The 16,205-nt window shown below is 41.9% G+C and overlaps 1 protein-coding gene across 1 annotated transcript in view; it reads left to right on the top strand.

Annotated features, from left to right (window-relative positions):
- Positions 1-306: 306 nt before the first annotated feature.
- Positions 307-16,205, top strand: part of LNX2 (ligand of numb-protein X 2) — a 58,215-nt gene continuing 42,316 nt past the window's right edge. The window contains exon 1 of the mRNA XM_064645424.1: positions 307-560. The gene's annotated coding sequence lies outside the window, so the exon portion shown is untranslated. The remainder of the gene's footprint in view (positions 561-16,205) is intronic.

Here is a 16,205-nt window from a genome sequence, read left to right as displayed (position 1 = left end):
GACCTCTGCCGCCGCGGGGGAAGGGGTGGCGGGGCCGTGATTGAGTGTAGGGAAGGCGGGAACGCCAGGAGGCGGGAGCAGGGCTGGGGCTCTTGGTCACGGAGCCCCCCCAGGGTTTGCCCCCCGGGTACAGCCGCGGGGCTCGGGCAGGCGGGGACAGGTCCGCGGGCAGCGCCGGGCGCCGCGGGGGCAGCGCCCCGCCCGGCCCCTCCTCCGCGCCGGCCCCGCCCGCGCCCCCCGCCGCCCCCGGCGCCGCGCTGCCGATCAGGCGAGCGGCGGGGACACCCCGGTCCCGGGCTCCGCCGCGTCCCGCCCCGGCCCCGCTGCCATAGGCTGCGGGCAGCCCGGCCCCGCGCCCGGGGCCGCGGCCGGACTGGCGGAACGCCGCTGTCACTTGGGCCGCGCCGCTGCCCGCGGCGAGGGGCGGAGGCGAGAGCACTGGCCCGGCTCGGCCCGGCCCGGCGGAGACACGCTCCCCAAGTGCTGCTGCCCAGAGTTTGCCTCCCGTAAGGCGGGGCCGCCGCGGCTGAGGAGGAGAGCGCGGCGCGGAGCCGGCGGCGGTGAGTAACTTCCTTGCCCCGCCGCGGCGCCGGGCGGCTCAGCCCCGCTCAGCCCCCGCCGCGGCGGCGGCGGCGCTGGGGGTTCCCGCGGGGGTGGCGGGGCCGGACTCAGCCGCTCTAAGGGGGCAACAAGTCCGGCAGAGGGGCCAGGGCCCGGGGCCGCCGCGCGGGGTTGAGGTGGGAGCTCGGGAGCTGCGTCCCCGCCCTGGAGCCCCCGCCTCGGCGGTGGGGCTCTCAGCCTGGCGGCGCTGCCCCTCTGCGAGGCTGAGTGGTAGGCTCGGGGGCTGGCGACCCGCCCGGGAAGCACCTGGTTCTGGGGTCCCCCGATACACCTATGCTGCTCTCTCGTGTGGCTCTACTAAAGAAGCTGCTGCCTGGAAAGGAGTCAGATTACTGCGTGCGGGGGAGGCAGAGGAACAGCTGCGAGCGAACCCCTGCTGCAGGAGCGGGTTTCAGGTTGTGTGTTTTACAGCTGCGCCAGAGGAACTCGGGGCTGGCTGCGAAATGCCGCTGGAGCCCGTGTGGTTGGCAGCTATTTCCAAACGTCGACTCCAGCCCTCGGTGCTCCGACCCACACTTCCCGTTCATCTCCCTCGTTTGTTAGCTCTTATTGCTGAAAACGTGGTTAGAAAACTTTAAACCTCGTGTCCTCTATGCCCTAACAGGGCATACTTTAAAATTATCACTGCTTTTGACGGAACATTAGTACTTGGCCAAGTAATTGAGAAAACAGTTGCTGGAGCTGTGGTAGTGGCGGATCTAGCAGCCCCTGGTGACTTTTCTTACCGTGTTCCTAATGCATAGTGCTGATTGTTTACTTCTGTAGAAATCCACTGTTAAGTACGTCCGAGCTTCCTTTAATTCCTCTTTTAATTACATGATATTGGGGTTTGTTTTTTGTCTCTGACTGTGAAGTTAAAAAAATGTCTGTTAGGGATTAGCTTTGGGCTACGTTTGATAGTCTTTGGAAGTAAATTTCAAATCATAAATGCTTTTGAGCATCTGTTCAAGAGAGAAACTGTTCTGAGCTAGACTCTCATTAAATAAACACTTTGAATTACTGATTTCATTTTTTATTCCTCTACCCAATTCTTTCTGGCTTTGCAATGCTTTATTGTAAGCTGCAATCCAGCAGCAGATCAAGGAAGCTTAGGAAGAAACATCAGATGGTTTTGGTTAGTGTCCCTACCACTTGGAAAATAAACATGTTAATACCATATGCTGCCCTGACTTTATTAACACAAGTTTCCTCAAAAGGGACATAAGTTATATCAATGTACTTGCTAGAACTATTAAGACTTAATGAGAGTCCTTCATAGTTACTTTTTTTTTTTTTTTGCTAATGATCAGCTCACTGAGTAAGGAATGCTCTTTTCTGAACACAGTACAACATAAAATTATTTTCTCCAAATTCAGCAGGCTGCAAAGAACACCATTGTGCCCAAGTAGATTTCTTTTTTTAATAAAGTTTGTAATATTATTTTTTAAAGTGCTTGTACTGTTACAATTCTGAAATGTGTGGATATTGGGAAAAAAAAACCAGCATAATTTTAAAATGAGAGTTTAAGTACTGAATTTTTAAACATATTGACCCGTACCTTCGCCTTCAGTGACTTCAGCAAGAGAGAGCCCCAGGCCTTGGACTCAGGTCTGAGACTTGCAAATACAGTATGACTTTCTAACACTGGACTCAAATTTTCTATTACCAAAAAAAGAGCAACTATTTAGGGACAAAACTTTGCAAGAGGAATATAAGCTGGTGATTAAGTGGAAAAGTACTGTTCTCTTGGGACAGGTTAAAAAATAAGCCTACTAAAAGCTGTCGTGCCAAAAATGTTGGCTTTGACATTGCAGGCTTTAGCATTTGCTTGGAGTCTTCTTTCTTGGAAACGCTGACCATCTCAGTGAAACTTTCTTTTTTTGTAACACTTTACATGTACTGAACAGCCTGTCAGCCTCAATTGTGGTATATATTTATGGGCCTGTATCACTGAAAAACAGCAGAAGTGTGTTAGTTACCAGTTAAAACTATACTTCAAAATATTCCAAAATAACTCCAAAATAATCCCTTCTTCTTTTATCCCATTTTTCTGTACTCTTAAAAAATGTTAATATAGTTGAAAGCAGCTGTGAGGAAGTTGTACGAACAATATCAAAATGAAATGCGTAAAGACATGATGTGTACTAGACATTGAATTAATATAAATTACTGCCTTGGATCAGCAAGATGACGCTTGTTTAAGGAGCTATTAGACATTGGGAATTGTAACTAATAAGAGAACAGCATTCATTCAGTGTTAAAATGCTCCCTGGTGTAAAAGGCACCAGAGGAAGCTGGTTGCCTATTTGATACAGCAGTGGCTTGCCTCTGATATTTGAAAATTCTTTGTTGATTTGCTATGCAGAAGCATTTTTATGTGACACCATTGAATTGCATGCTGCTTAATTGTTTTATTAGGTCAGTGGAGTTTGTTGTTTAGAAATTGTAGTGCCTTTTGAGGATGAAAATGCTTTTAAATATCAGTATTAAGTTATGTAATTGTTGGGTCATTCTGTCTAGAGAGCAATAAAAAGTAATAATATTGTAGTTTGTGCTTTTTTGTTTTCTTGGTCCCAATTCTGTAGATGTTTATGTTTACATATGTTTAATTTTAAACATCCAAGTATTTCTTTTGGAATTAGTGGGTCTGTTCTTAGGCTTAATGTTAAGCCAGCATGTAAATGTTTTCAGGGTCAGGATTTATGTTCACAAAGTTCGTGGGATAAACCTGTCATATGTTTTTGTACTGATTGCTCTGTATTCTGCATGAGATAATGATGGTAGCTGACTTCTGCTTCTGAGCTGGGGACTGGTTTATCAACCAGCGTGTGTGGAGGTGCCTCCAGCCCTGCCGCTGCATTACACGGTGTAGCACTGCTGTATCCGAGCTGACTTCATCTTTGCAATGTGCTTTGCAGTGCTACAGGCACCTCTTTCGTTTCTGAAGTACTTTGGTGATATCAGAGATGTCAATCCTTTATGTTCTTGTAGACGCTTGTTTCAGTTGATGTCAGTTGTGGGCTGGAACAGGGGTGAATATTGTGCTGAACTGTGCATTAGTAGATAGTGAACACAAAATCTAAAGTGTGCAGTGATTTGATACAAAGTCAGGTAATTTGTGAAAATGCAAGATTTCAAGTTGTTTTGCATTTCTGCAATTTTCCCACTCAAATAATGGGAACTACTTTCATTTTAAAAATGGAAACCTGGGGTAGCATAGCTTAATATTTGTAGTCTCATTTTTGTTTCAAGTAAGCAAGTAGATGTTGCTCTGGGGTTTGGAATGTTGTTAAGAATGTCTAGAATTTTCTTGCTGTTATCACAATAAACCAGACCAAATTGGGTAAGAAAGTAATTGTTAAATTATAAATTAGTCAGATCAGTGTTATATAGAAGTCAATTTTTGCCCAGGAAGAGTTGGTTTACTTTGGGATAGAGTGATGGATGTTGTGTTTTGCCTGGCTGTTCTTCCTTCGTTCCACAGAGGAATCATTGAATCATCATAGAATGGTTTGAGTAGGAAACGATCTTACAAATCATCTAGTTCCAACTCCCATGCCCTGGGCAGGGACACCTTCCCCTAGATCAGGTTGCTCACTCCCATTTTGGAGGAGCTTGGAGGAGGTGATCTTTGAATATTAATAAGCTTTTTTGGGCCCCTCTTCCCTCTATGGCATTATCCCACAATGCTCAAGCAAGCAGATCCCTGAAGAGGCCAGCGTCTGTTCTCCTGAAGCCAAGGGTAGTGACCCTGCTGTGCCTCTTCCTCATTTCTCTAAAGGTCTCAACCTATGCCATTCCAAGGTCACTGGAGCCAAAGCTGCTCTGGAGCTTCACATTCCCCACCAGCTCCTTTTGTTGGTGAGAACAAGGTCCAGCACAGCACCTCTTCTTTTGGCCCATCTATCACTTGGAGAAGGAAGTGGTTTTATATTCCACTGGAGAGATGTTACGTGCTTAAACCCTGATTGATGGGCTGTGCAGGATTTTTGTGAAGAACCCGTGTTTGTAGAACAAAATGCAGTGTGATGGCGTATATCCAGTGTATGAACTGATCCAGTTTTAAAATGCTGTAAATGGTAGTAATAAATAGTTCTAGATAATGAAGCAGAAGGAACTATGAGTTATTTATCCTTTTTCTAGCAGTAGAGCACAATAGAAAGTGGTACACATTAAAGGAGAACCCACGTGTCTGGGCAAAAAGGAGGAACCCAGTAGCTGCAGAAGGGCAAAGTGGGATCAGGTTTTGGATCTGGTTGCCTGGAGTGGTATAAAGCTGTCAGATATTATTCAGCAGAGTGAAGAAAACTGAGCGACAGGCTTCCTACTTCTGTATTGTACATTCCTTGCAGTGGGAGTGATTTTGGAGTGTGATATAGACTGTTCCCGAGCCCCTGAGATCACAGTGCCACTGCATGTTTCCATGACCTTGTCTGAAGAGGTTGCACAAGTCCAGTGGAAGATGTCGGGATGCCAGTGTTGTGCATTCCCAGGGGCTGGCTGGTTAGCAAACAATTTGAAATAAGCACAGTTTATTATTGGGTTCCAGTCAGTGTTCTTTATGTTGGCACTTTTATGACTCTTGGAGTTGTACTCATTGTGTAGATTTTTTTTTTTTATTTTCTTTGCATGCAATTTTTTCTTGAACCCAAGTTCTCTACCACAGAGAACCTCTCTTAGTGCAGTGTCATTTTCAAAAATTTTGGTCCCAAAAGGCAAACAATATCAGTAACACAGGATTTTAAACTCTTACCTTCCTGTGGCTTTTTTTGTTCTTCAGATTGGTTCTAATCCTCATTTCTGAGTTCACAGATAGGAAGAAGAAAGCTAGTGCAGCAGAGGTTTTTGGCACAACAGAAGCAAATTGAAATTCAAGCAAAGCTAATGGAGGCTGACTTGTGTGCTGAAACCAGTTTGTGGGAAGTGATTTTTCGTAGTAGCAGTCTTGTGCTTGGACAAGCTGTCGTGTTCTGCCACAGGAATGTTGTGTTTGCTTTGAAGGGACCAACCCATGAGGTTTGGTTTTTTTCTGATAAAAAACAACGTTTCAGAATCCTGGTGTGTCATGATTTTTCTGGCTATCAAGTTTCGGTTGGTATTCCTGAAAAAAGTCTTAATTTAAAAAAAAAAACCAAAACAAAACAACAGCAACTTAGCTGGTATCAGTGAGCCACCTTTGTTGGTGCATTTTACTTTGTCGTAATGTGAATGTGCTTTTGTCTGCATACCTCATAGTCCCCAGATGAAAGGAGCTGTGTCATACTCTTACGGCAGTAGAACAGAGCCTATAGGGGTATGCCCATGTCATCCAAATCATTGCTCTAATTGACATCACTACCTGCAAAAACTAAACCTTTACAAGGCTCTTAAGCTAACCACATTTTTACTTCGACACACTTGTTTTTTTCCGCTGCCATCAGTAATGGCCTGTGCAGAATGGTACCATCCAAGTCCATCCTATAGCTGGATAACCTACATCTAGAGCAAGTCACATTTCAAGGAGGATGCTGGAGACATTCTTGTCTGTGTCTGCCTCATGGATAGTGCAATGAATATCAGCAGGAGATTAAATACATGAATATGGGCTGTTAAGTTGCCTCTGTGCATTTGGAGGTTAAAAGTTATAGAAAAAAAACCCAGTAAAAACTATCGCCTCTTCATGCAGAAGAGGATTGCTTATTATTACCTCCAGTAGCCCACCCTTTGTCTTCTTGCCTCTTCTTATTGGTTCTGTTCCCCTGCCCTGTATAATTTTCTCCCTTTTTTTTTTTAAATCAAATTGGTTAGCAGTTGTTTATAACCAGAGTGAAATAGCTGTAAGTGAAAGCTGATCGATGCATCACAAGACCTCATAGATCCTAATATGTTGTGTAATTGTTCTTGTTGTGTTCAGAGAGTTTGCTATAATCCCCATTCTGATTGTACAGCTCTAACTACCCTTGACACAGTATTTGTGCACCACAGCTGTCATCCAAACCCACAGTGCTCCCCTGTGTGGCAATGGATTTACCATATGCAGGATGGAAGAAGTCCTGTCAGAGATGGACTGGTGAGGAAAACAGCTCAAACGTTATGGAGACAGAAGTTTTTACTGTGGTTTAAACATGTTTCAAAATGGCTTTTTGTATTTTCTGCAGTGTCACTGTCTCCCTCTTCCCGACACCCCCTGTGAAGCTATTGTCTCACACAAGGTGTCCTGGGAAGGTGTCCTGAGGTGTTTCTCATTGGTCCTTTGTTAACCCCTTCCTATTGGCTGTTGACCCTTTACCTGATGGTTTTTTCTGTGTGACCCTGAACTTCTGATTGGTCCCCTTTGACCCTCCTAAAAGCCTTATAAACCCCAACCCCACAATAAACTTCCTCTTTTGTCCGTCCCTCCCGGGTGGTCTGTGTGTGCTCCTTGCGGGCACGTGCGGGGGGTAGAGGGGAAGGGCATTCACCTCACAGGTAATGGGGGTAGCAGCCTAAGGCCTGGAGGTCTCCCCAGTCCCACCAATCCGTCGTACCCCTGGGCTGCCCCGACTGTGAATTGAAGTAACTTGTTTTTTAAACTTCTAAGAAAACTTTTTCAGTGAAGCTTCTTCTGGAGCAGGTTGACGAGGATTTCCTTCTGTCTGGCCTCTTTTTTCCTGTGTTTATGTCTTGTTTGCTCAGAGGGATTTTCTCATCCATTTATTGTTACTAACAGAAGCTAATGGAGGCTCACTCAGTGAATTAGTAAAGTAGTTGTCCTGCATTTATGTTAATTAAAAATTAGTACAATTAAATTCCTGAACTGTTTTTGCAATTAGTGCATTGCTAATCTGTCATTGCTGCTTCTAATGAAGATTGAAGGTGTAAAAATCGCAGGGTTTCCTGCCTAATATTAAACCAGTACTGAATGCCTTCAGATTTTAGATTTGCTTCTTAACTATTTTAATTCCTTTTAGATGTTAAAGGTAAAGCTAATCTCGATTATGATAAAAACACAAATATTTTTGTGTATTTGTGGATCTGTCATGCATTTCATGCAAATGTCTTAAAAAGACATGTAAGCTAGATCAGTATGTAGACATTACAAAGCTTCATAAGAATTCAGTGACAACCACCAAATGTATTTCTTTTTGAAATCACCAGTAAAAAAAGGTATCTGTCTACTTCATCTGGCAAAATAACCGCTCTCCATTCTTGTTACCTGGCGGATGGCTCAGCATGTCTGTTTGCTCTAGATACTTTTATATTCTGTAGCTGGAAGTGACATGAGCTGAATTGGGCTTCCCCGCTTGTACAACAGAAAATATACCTGTCGTTGTGTATTTATACAGTGTCGGAATGATCCTGTATAAATAATACTTATGGGTTTATTTGTGTGAAGCGTTTTTCCCCCCTTTGAAATCCATTTTGAGTGGTAGCTGCTGACTTATATATTGACTGTGGCTCTCCTGCTTTTTGCAGGGAAAATAACTTTGCAGTGAAGCAAAAGTGAAGGTGATTCAGTGGTGGTGAAAAGGAGAATCAGCAGCACATCTTGTCTGAGCACTTGACCTGAGTTGTCTTGCCATGTAAGCAGAAAAAGAGAATCTATGGGAAAATTAACACTAAAGTGAGTGGTAACACAGAATTTTGGGTTACTGGAGTGTGAAATGAAACCGTTAACGGTCCTTTCTTCTGCAGTAAGGGATATGTGCCATTGACTAGAGAAATGTTGTAGAAATGTAACAGTTTCCTAAGTCATATTTTGAAAAGTTTGAAAAGCTGCGAAGCCAGGAAATGGTCAGAAGTGCCGTGCCACTATGAAGTGGAAGATACTTAATCAAGAACTTTTGGGTACAGCTTGACATGTTACCTCCTACAAACAATCGGAACCATATGGATTTCACAATAGCTATCTTTTGTCTTTAAGTAAGTCTCAAGTTTAGTGAAGGCAACTTAATTCACACAGTGATGTCAGCTTTGTGCTGAGATTTATTTATTTTTGCCTCAGCGTCAGAGAGGAAAGAGTTCTGTTTTAGCTGCAATACTGATTTTGAGGATAAAGATGTTTTGTTCTGGGGTGTTGATATAGGTGAGGCCGTGTATACCTGAAAACCTGCTAAGCAAGTTAAGTTGAAATACAGGAGAGAAGGGATTTCACTTGAATGCACCCACGTGTGTTAGGAGCAGTTGCTATCCTGTATATACTGTTTTTCAGATGATGTATGACATGCTGAGTCTTATTTAGCCATCCCTATAGCTTGACTGCAGTGGTGACTCCATGGGGTATTCTGTAGGCATGAGAGTCCTTTTGCCGGCTTCTGCTCCCAAGGAAGTCACTCAATTCACCACAGCTATGATGGTGTGGTTATAGTAAAGCATCCCTTGTGGCCTTTCTTTGTTAGGGCTGCTTGTACCAGTCTGGTTAGCATTCTACTCGTCATTGATCTTCCTTTACAAATATTTGTGCATATATATAAAATTAATTTCTTTATATAAAGAAGTAAAACGGCATAGAAAGGGAAAAAACAAGCCCTGTACTTACTATTTTCTTTCAACAATTCTCTCTTTTTTTTTTTCCCAGACCTTAACTTAGAACTACTTCCAAATTTATCTCTAACATCTAAGCTTTTTTATTGAAGAATGAAGCAGAAATACAGTAGTAAAAAACATAGAAATCTGATCCAGTATGTTTTTACCAGTTTAATTATTGTTCAGTTCTGTAGTTTTTACCTTTTTAATTGTGAAGTAACTTTATTCTTCTAGTGCTGGCAGCAGTTACAGCAGTGAGGAGCTTCAATAATGTGTTGTTTAAAGTAGAAGATCTGTACAGATATTATTAATTATCAGCATTCATTATAGAAAAGTCATGCACAGTTTATGGGTTTCATTGAGGGGATTTTTATCTGAATCGCCACACCAAAAGTTTGGAACACAGTAATTGTGTGATGGAAAAGTAGTAACCTTTATAGGATAAACGGAGTTATTTTCTTGATTTTCCAGCTGATGAGTAAAATATGTAAAAAGACATCAGTAAAAGACATTGAAAAACATATGATAGCAAAAGCATAGTCCACAGGCTGTTCTGTCCTCAGTTTTCTGACATAAAATAAGCCTGCTTTTCAAATTCGAAATAAAGTGGAAGCATTTAAAGATGTGGAATAACCAATCATTTAATCAGATATTAGAACTGTATGAAAACATATTTAAATATTTTAAAAATTAATTTAAATATATTGATAACAGTCTTTATTAGAAAAAGTGCTTTGCTTTTACATGAATTGACAAGGATTAGGATTTAATAGTGAATTAATTACTGTTTTCTGTTTGAGGGGGGGGAATATTTTCCCCAAAGATACTACTTCTAATGCTGCCATCTTTCTTCCCAGATGTGCTCAAATACATTCTACATTGTTTTAAAACAACTCTAATCTTTAATACAATTATCTGTAAACTTCCTTTGTTTACTAAGGGATTTTTTCAGATTATCAAATCATTTTATGTACAAATCCTCCTTTTCTTGGTGCATACCATAACTCTCGATTGCATGCCTGAGGCAGTGCCCCAAATGAAACCAACTGACATCAATTATTGATGATTACTTTCTGCCCGCTGGGAGGTGAAATCAAGTCTCCGATCTCAATTCAGGATTTGTTTCAAACGGAGGGTAATGAGAGCGGGTGCAGGGGGACTCCAGAGCAGGTGCACTGATTTGCAACATAAGCATAGGCACGATGCTTATGAGTATGTGGGATTGAGAAGAGAAAATGGTTGCAGCCAAAGTTTTCATGTGGTTTCAAAGAATTTGTTCCGTCGTTTCCTAGAAGCCACACATCAAAATGAGAGTGTCTCACTGTGGTCGTATTTCATTGCACTGGAGCCTGGGATAGCACTTAACAGGAGGGGAGAGCCCCTCTGTCCCAGTTCTTCATCCCACCTAAATATGGCCTGATCTGATTCACTCTGACTCCATCAGTCTTCATAAGCTGAAACTGTACTCCTTATTTCTCGTGCACCAGTAACTGTCTTTCAGTGGGGTTTCCTAAGTGTGAGATCAAGCAACCTAACAGAAACTGGAAAACTGGAAGGCAGTGGGTAAGCTAAAATGTGGCATTTCTTAATTTTGTAAATTAGCTTGCAGCCTGAGTCATCATGTTTTAACATTGCTACATGTAATTTTTGGCACTGTCTTTTTAATGCAACAGTTGCAGCAACTTCATTTTTAGTAAAATCCTTATTGTTTATGAGGTTTAGAAGGAGCTGGCAATACTGCCTGAACTACAAGACAACTTAGAGACAGGGAAAACTTTATTATCCTATAGGAGAAAATTAATCTGCTTTCTGGAGGACAAAATAATGAGTGAGGATTTGGGTCCAGCCAGGTTTCCCCCGCTGCAAATTCTTTCCAATGTTGGCAGCCTCTCATGAGCCTACCTGCCTGGGTCTCCCAGCAAAACATTCACTCTTGGATGTTTTTTTAGTAAGCTGTCTTTAGACTTGCTAAAAAACAGAAAAAAGAAGGGAAACATACATTTTTTTTTTTAAGAACCCAACGTGGAATTTCTTGGGACAGAGCAAGTTGTGCAGGCACATGAGCATTTTTCGTGTTTGAAATTGTCAGAATCTGTTGTACGGATAAAGGTCAGATGTGAATACAAGAGTGTGGCGTTTTCTCATCAGGACTGCTCCTCCATCCTCTGAATTCAGTTCTAACGCCAAATGTCGTAGGGAGGAGTAAGTGAAAGAGGATGCATCTTCGAAGGGCAAATCAGTGCAGTCAGAGCTTCCCTGGTTGTCAAAAGCCTGAGTAAGCAGGCGGGGCTGGCAGCATGCCCTGAAGGTTAATGCGTCGGTCACAAAGCTGGAGGGGGAGGTAAAGCCCTCCCTTCTGCCGGGGCTCTCAAGGAAGATGCCCTGAGAAAGCTTCTGGCTCCTGCATCTCATTCCACCCTGGGTGCAGGGAGAAAGAAATGGTAGCTAGGACTGAGAAAATGCAAGGCTAAAAAATAATTAGCCAAAAAATCAGTGTATATAGTATTGGTGGCATTTAGAACCACGTTGGTTTTCTTTGGTGGGCTCCAAGCAGCAGCAGGGCCAGTGTTTCCTTTCTTTTGCAGCTGAGCTGCCCTCCCAACCGCCCCAGCTGCCTGCCACACTAGCTGGGGTTTTATGGTGCCTCTGAGGCTATTCCTGGATGTCAAGTCTACGCTGGAGAAATACTGCCAAATTTTTTTTAGCGTTAATGCAGGAGAGGTCTAGCTGAGCACAGAGACAGTGATATTGTTAATTTTCCAGGCTGTTGCTATCTTACTCTCAGCCGTCCCTAGACAGCCTCACCATTTTATGTTTCCTCTCTAATGGTGTGAGCCAGGATGTCATAATATCCAAAACCAAATGTACCAGAAAATACAATAAATTAGAGTCGGGCTAGCAGAGTAATTGAAGAATAAACTGAATTTTAAACAACACAGGATTGTGTTATGAACTGATTGCTATGCATAAAATGCACCGGAGGAGTGTGACTTCATATAGATTTACTATTGATGGCAGCATTTCCTAGATTGCTGCTGGTAGTAAAGAAATGAAAACAATGTGAACTTTTGAGTTAGTACCACAGCATATTGCAGTGAAGGAGAAGTACCATTCTAGTTACACTGCAAAGTAATTCTAGAAGAAAAATTTTCTCGGTTCTTTATTTATTTGTTTAAGAGGTTTACATGAATTTAGCAATTCTTGAGCTTATAAAAGTCACAAAGGGAGTGCACACCTTGGCATGGAAAGAACTAAATTTTCCCTCAACTTTTAATGTAATTCTGTAAGAAATTACTTAGGAAATGTAGCAGTAGAGTGGATTCCTCTCAATTCAGAAAATTTAATCGAAGGACTTTTAGGGTCCGTAGGGAATTTTAAGGTTGTTTGCCAGTAAAGTTTTATGGCAGATAGTCTGCATATTTTTCTTTGAATAAATTTTTCTGGATTTTATTTCATTAAAAGCGGGTAATGCACATACATAAGACATTTTAAAAATAACCCTCTAGCTGTCATGCTGGTAGAGATGTAGGGACATGGCAGAAGAAGGTGTGGGTTCGTGAGCTGCAAGTTACTTCAGCTGAGCCCTGGAAGCTGAGCATCTGTGTTCTCCTGGTCTCTTGAAATGTGAAATGAGATAGTGCTAGTGAAAGCCACCCTGAAGATTGCTCATACAACCAGAAGCCATGGGAAAGCCTGTGGAAATGCAAGCAATCAGTAGCAGGTACTTGGTAAAAGATAACAAATGTTGTTTGAGCTGCTAGGTTGAAGAATCTGTGTGGGTTGTATGAAAGCAGGTCCTGTGCAGAGGCTGACCTGTCGATGTTAAAGTAGTCAAATTTTATATGCAGAGAAACCTAAAAAACACTTTGGGCAATATCTTATTTTCTAATCTTTCTAATTTTGAGAATGCAAAGTCAATTTTGTAAGGATGAGATTTTTGGTGACAGTGATTCAAGCTCAAGGCAAGACTCTGCCACTTCCAAAATTACGTTGTGCAGTGGAAGCAAATGGAAGGGCTGTTCAGTGGTAGAAATCAAACATGAGCCTTCAGTGGCAAGGGAGGGCAGGAACAGAGAAGAGCAATATTACTGCACTGAAAGAATCTAATTTTGTAGTGATAAGCAGTATGATTTGTTTAATTGAGTGCTTTTAAGTTTAAAGGTTTAAGTTGTATTTAAACATGAAATGATACTGTCTGTTTTCATTATCGTTGTAAAATTTAAATAAGGTTCTCTACCAGCAATGGTAATGAAATACTTTGGGTTTTGAACTAATTTTATTAAATAGTGAAAAAAGGTAGTTCTTGTGAGATAAATACTTGAATATATACAGTAAGCTTTAGCATTATTAAACTAATTCAAAGTGCTGTTAAATCCCTTGATTTAAATTATTTCACTGTGCCATGACCTAGTGGAATTAGAAATTAATCTGGAAGATGCAATTAATAAACTACTTATATCCCCCATGTAATACTTAAAATTAATTGTTTTTCTGTATGTATTTTGATCACTTAATAATTTATCTCTTCACATCTATCCTGTATCTCCATAGAAGTGGGCTGAGGGATCACTGGGAGGCAGGAGGGAGGACTACCAGCTACTTCATATCCCTCCAGGCTGCCAGGGGAGTTAGTGAGGGCCAGGTTCATAAGCTGCAAACCACCTTGACTCTGGCTCTTCAAACTTGTGTAGCAGAGAACTTGGGAGAATGCTGCTATAAAGGAGAAAAGAATCTTCCTAGTAATAGGGGGGGGGAATAGGCAGCATTTGATCCACTTAAAAAGAAACAAGCAGTACAGGAATTCATATAAGAAGGTTTTGAGGAAGGTAATTTTCAAGATCTGATATTTCTGCTTGCTTCAACAGCAAGTTCCGATATTTTGTAAAAAATTCAGAGCTCTCCTGTGCTAGTGCTCCTGTTTCTTTCCCTCTGTCCTGCACCCCAGGTGACTTCTGGTGAGTTACAAAGCACTGTTTATCTTTGAGAGCTTTCCCCAGTGGAGCACAACACTTGTAACAAGAATTTGTACGATTAAGTTTTTTTCTAGCTGTGGTCAGTCTCTTTTCTAGTGCTTCTTACCTAGTTAACTTAGCACATGAAATCTGTGTACTGTGGATGGGCTCTTAGTGCAGGTAAGACCAGTCAAGAAACTTTGAGTGCAGTTGTTAGGGAGGAGTATGATGGGTAAATGGAGTTCTTGCTGAGAGTTGTGCAGCATGATTTTCTTTCAAAATGTATTTGTGGCATGGAAGAAGGTAAGAATTTCTGATAAAGTTTATTGCAATAACAAACGATAGAAACAAGTCAGTTTGTTTTGGAAGCTGCAGACAATTGAATCATATATTACAATTTAAACAATATATTTTCTATAACATTTAGAAGCAGAAAATCTAAGCCATTTTCACAGGGTGAATGCATCTTGGAAACATGCAGAGTTATCATAATTAACCATAGGAAGACAGCTCCATGTTCAATCCTGCAGTAAGGTGCCTAAGAGTCCTTCGAGGAAGGGAATATTAACAAGGAACCCAAAGGTACTGTAGCTGGGGCATGGGGCACAGGTGGTACTTTGGACCTACTGGTTTCTGACTTAAATGCACATGCTCACACATGAAAGCTGGAAAGACTTAAAAAAACCTGAGAAGTTTACAAAAAAATAATTAGTGGCAGGTTTGTGGTATTTATTCAAGAGCTCTTCTTTCCTTGTCTTATTGGTAAGTAGACCACAGTGCATAGTGCATAAAAGTAATGGGAAGTTTCATCATTTTATAAAGATGTTTACATATCTGATGGCATCGCTGACAGGCAGCTAGTACAGCTGGGGATGTCTGGTAATGGTTTGCTACAGACTGAGTAAATATCATAAACACCTAATGATGGGAAACCCTCAGAAGCAGTAAACATGACTAGTTAATACCACTAGGTAAAGATTTCACTGTTGGATGCAAAGCTGCAGAAATGTGTATTTAAATGTGTACATGCAAACTAATCACTTCAGCAAGGTACATTGTATAGTGATGCTGTTGGGATCTGCACTTGATCGTACAAATGGAATGCTTTTCCTCTAGTAGGTGGCAGGGAACCACTGTTAGGTAAGGTCATTAATGTCATTCCACAGCTACTAATAGGGGGGACAGGTGGGATGAGAGATCCTGAGGCCAGCGCACAAGGTAGCCAGATCCATCCTTGTATGCCCTGCAGCTGCAGTGTTGCACTGCTGAGGATCATTTTATGGTATGTTGTTGAATCCTGTAAGGAGAGCCTTGTAGTCTGGCAATCAGCTTTGCAGTGGAGACTTTAATGCTTGAAGAATCTCTTCAGTGTGTCATTTTAAATTATATATACCCCAAAGCAAGTATAAATCACAGAATACTAGGTTGGGAGGGACCTCAAGAATCATCTGGTCCAACCTTTATTGGCAAAAGTACAACTAGATAAGATGGTCCAGCACCCTGTCCTCCAGATGAATCTTAAAAGTGTCTAGAATTGGGGAATCCACCACTTCTGTGGGGAGATTATTCCAGTGGCTGATTGTGCCTCTTATGTTCAGTCGGAATCTCCAAAAGGTGACTTGTGTGCCTTGTCTTTTCCACGTGTCTCCTTGTGAAATAGAGTCTCCAGCTTCTTTGTAGCCACTCTTTAAATACTGGAACATGGTGATAAGGTCTCCCCTAAGCCTTCTTTTCTCAAAGCTGAACAAACCCAGTTCTCTCAGCCTCTCATATGGCAGGCTTTTCACTCCTTTGATCACCTTTCCCCTCTCTGGACCCTCTCCAACCTCTTCACATCTTTTTGGGGTGCTTCTAGTGTGTCCAACCTCTTCACATCTTTTTGGGGTGCTTCTAGTGTGTCCATTAAATAGGGAGATGAACAGCTCACAAATTCAGATGTTGCTTTGTTTCATGTTCAGTGAAATAGACTATGATGGTTGTAGTGCTGCAACACAAAGGCATTTTGAGTTTCATGAATGCAAGAAGGAATATTAATTCAATTCAGCTTTATCCCTGAAAAGTCCAATGAAAAAAAACAAGGAAGAGCCTTTCATTTATTTTGTTATGTTGTTTTCCTACTTTGGTAAGAGCTGCTTCTCTTCAACCGTGATAATGGATGTAGCAGCTGAA

The sequence above is a fragment of the Pseudopipra pipra genome, chromosome 2, assembly GCF_036250125.1.
Source record: "Pseudopipra pipra isolate bDixPip1 chromosome 2, bDixPip1.hap1, whole genome shotgun sequence".
Taxonomy (NCBI): Eukaryota; Metazoa; Chordata; class Aves; order Passeriformes; family Pipridae; genus Pseudopipra; species Pseudopipra pipra.
This window is presented reverse-complemented; position numbering and strand designations above follow the sequence as displayed.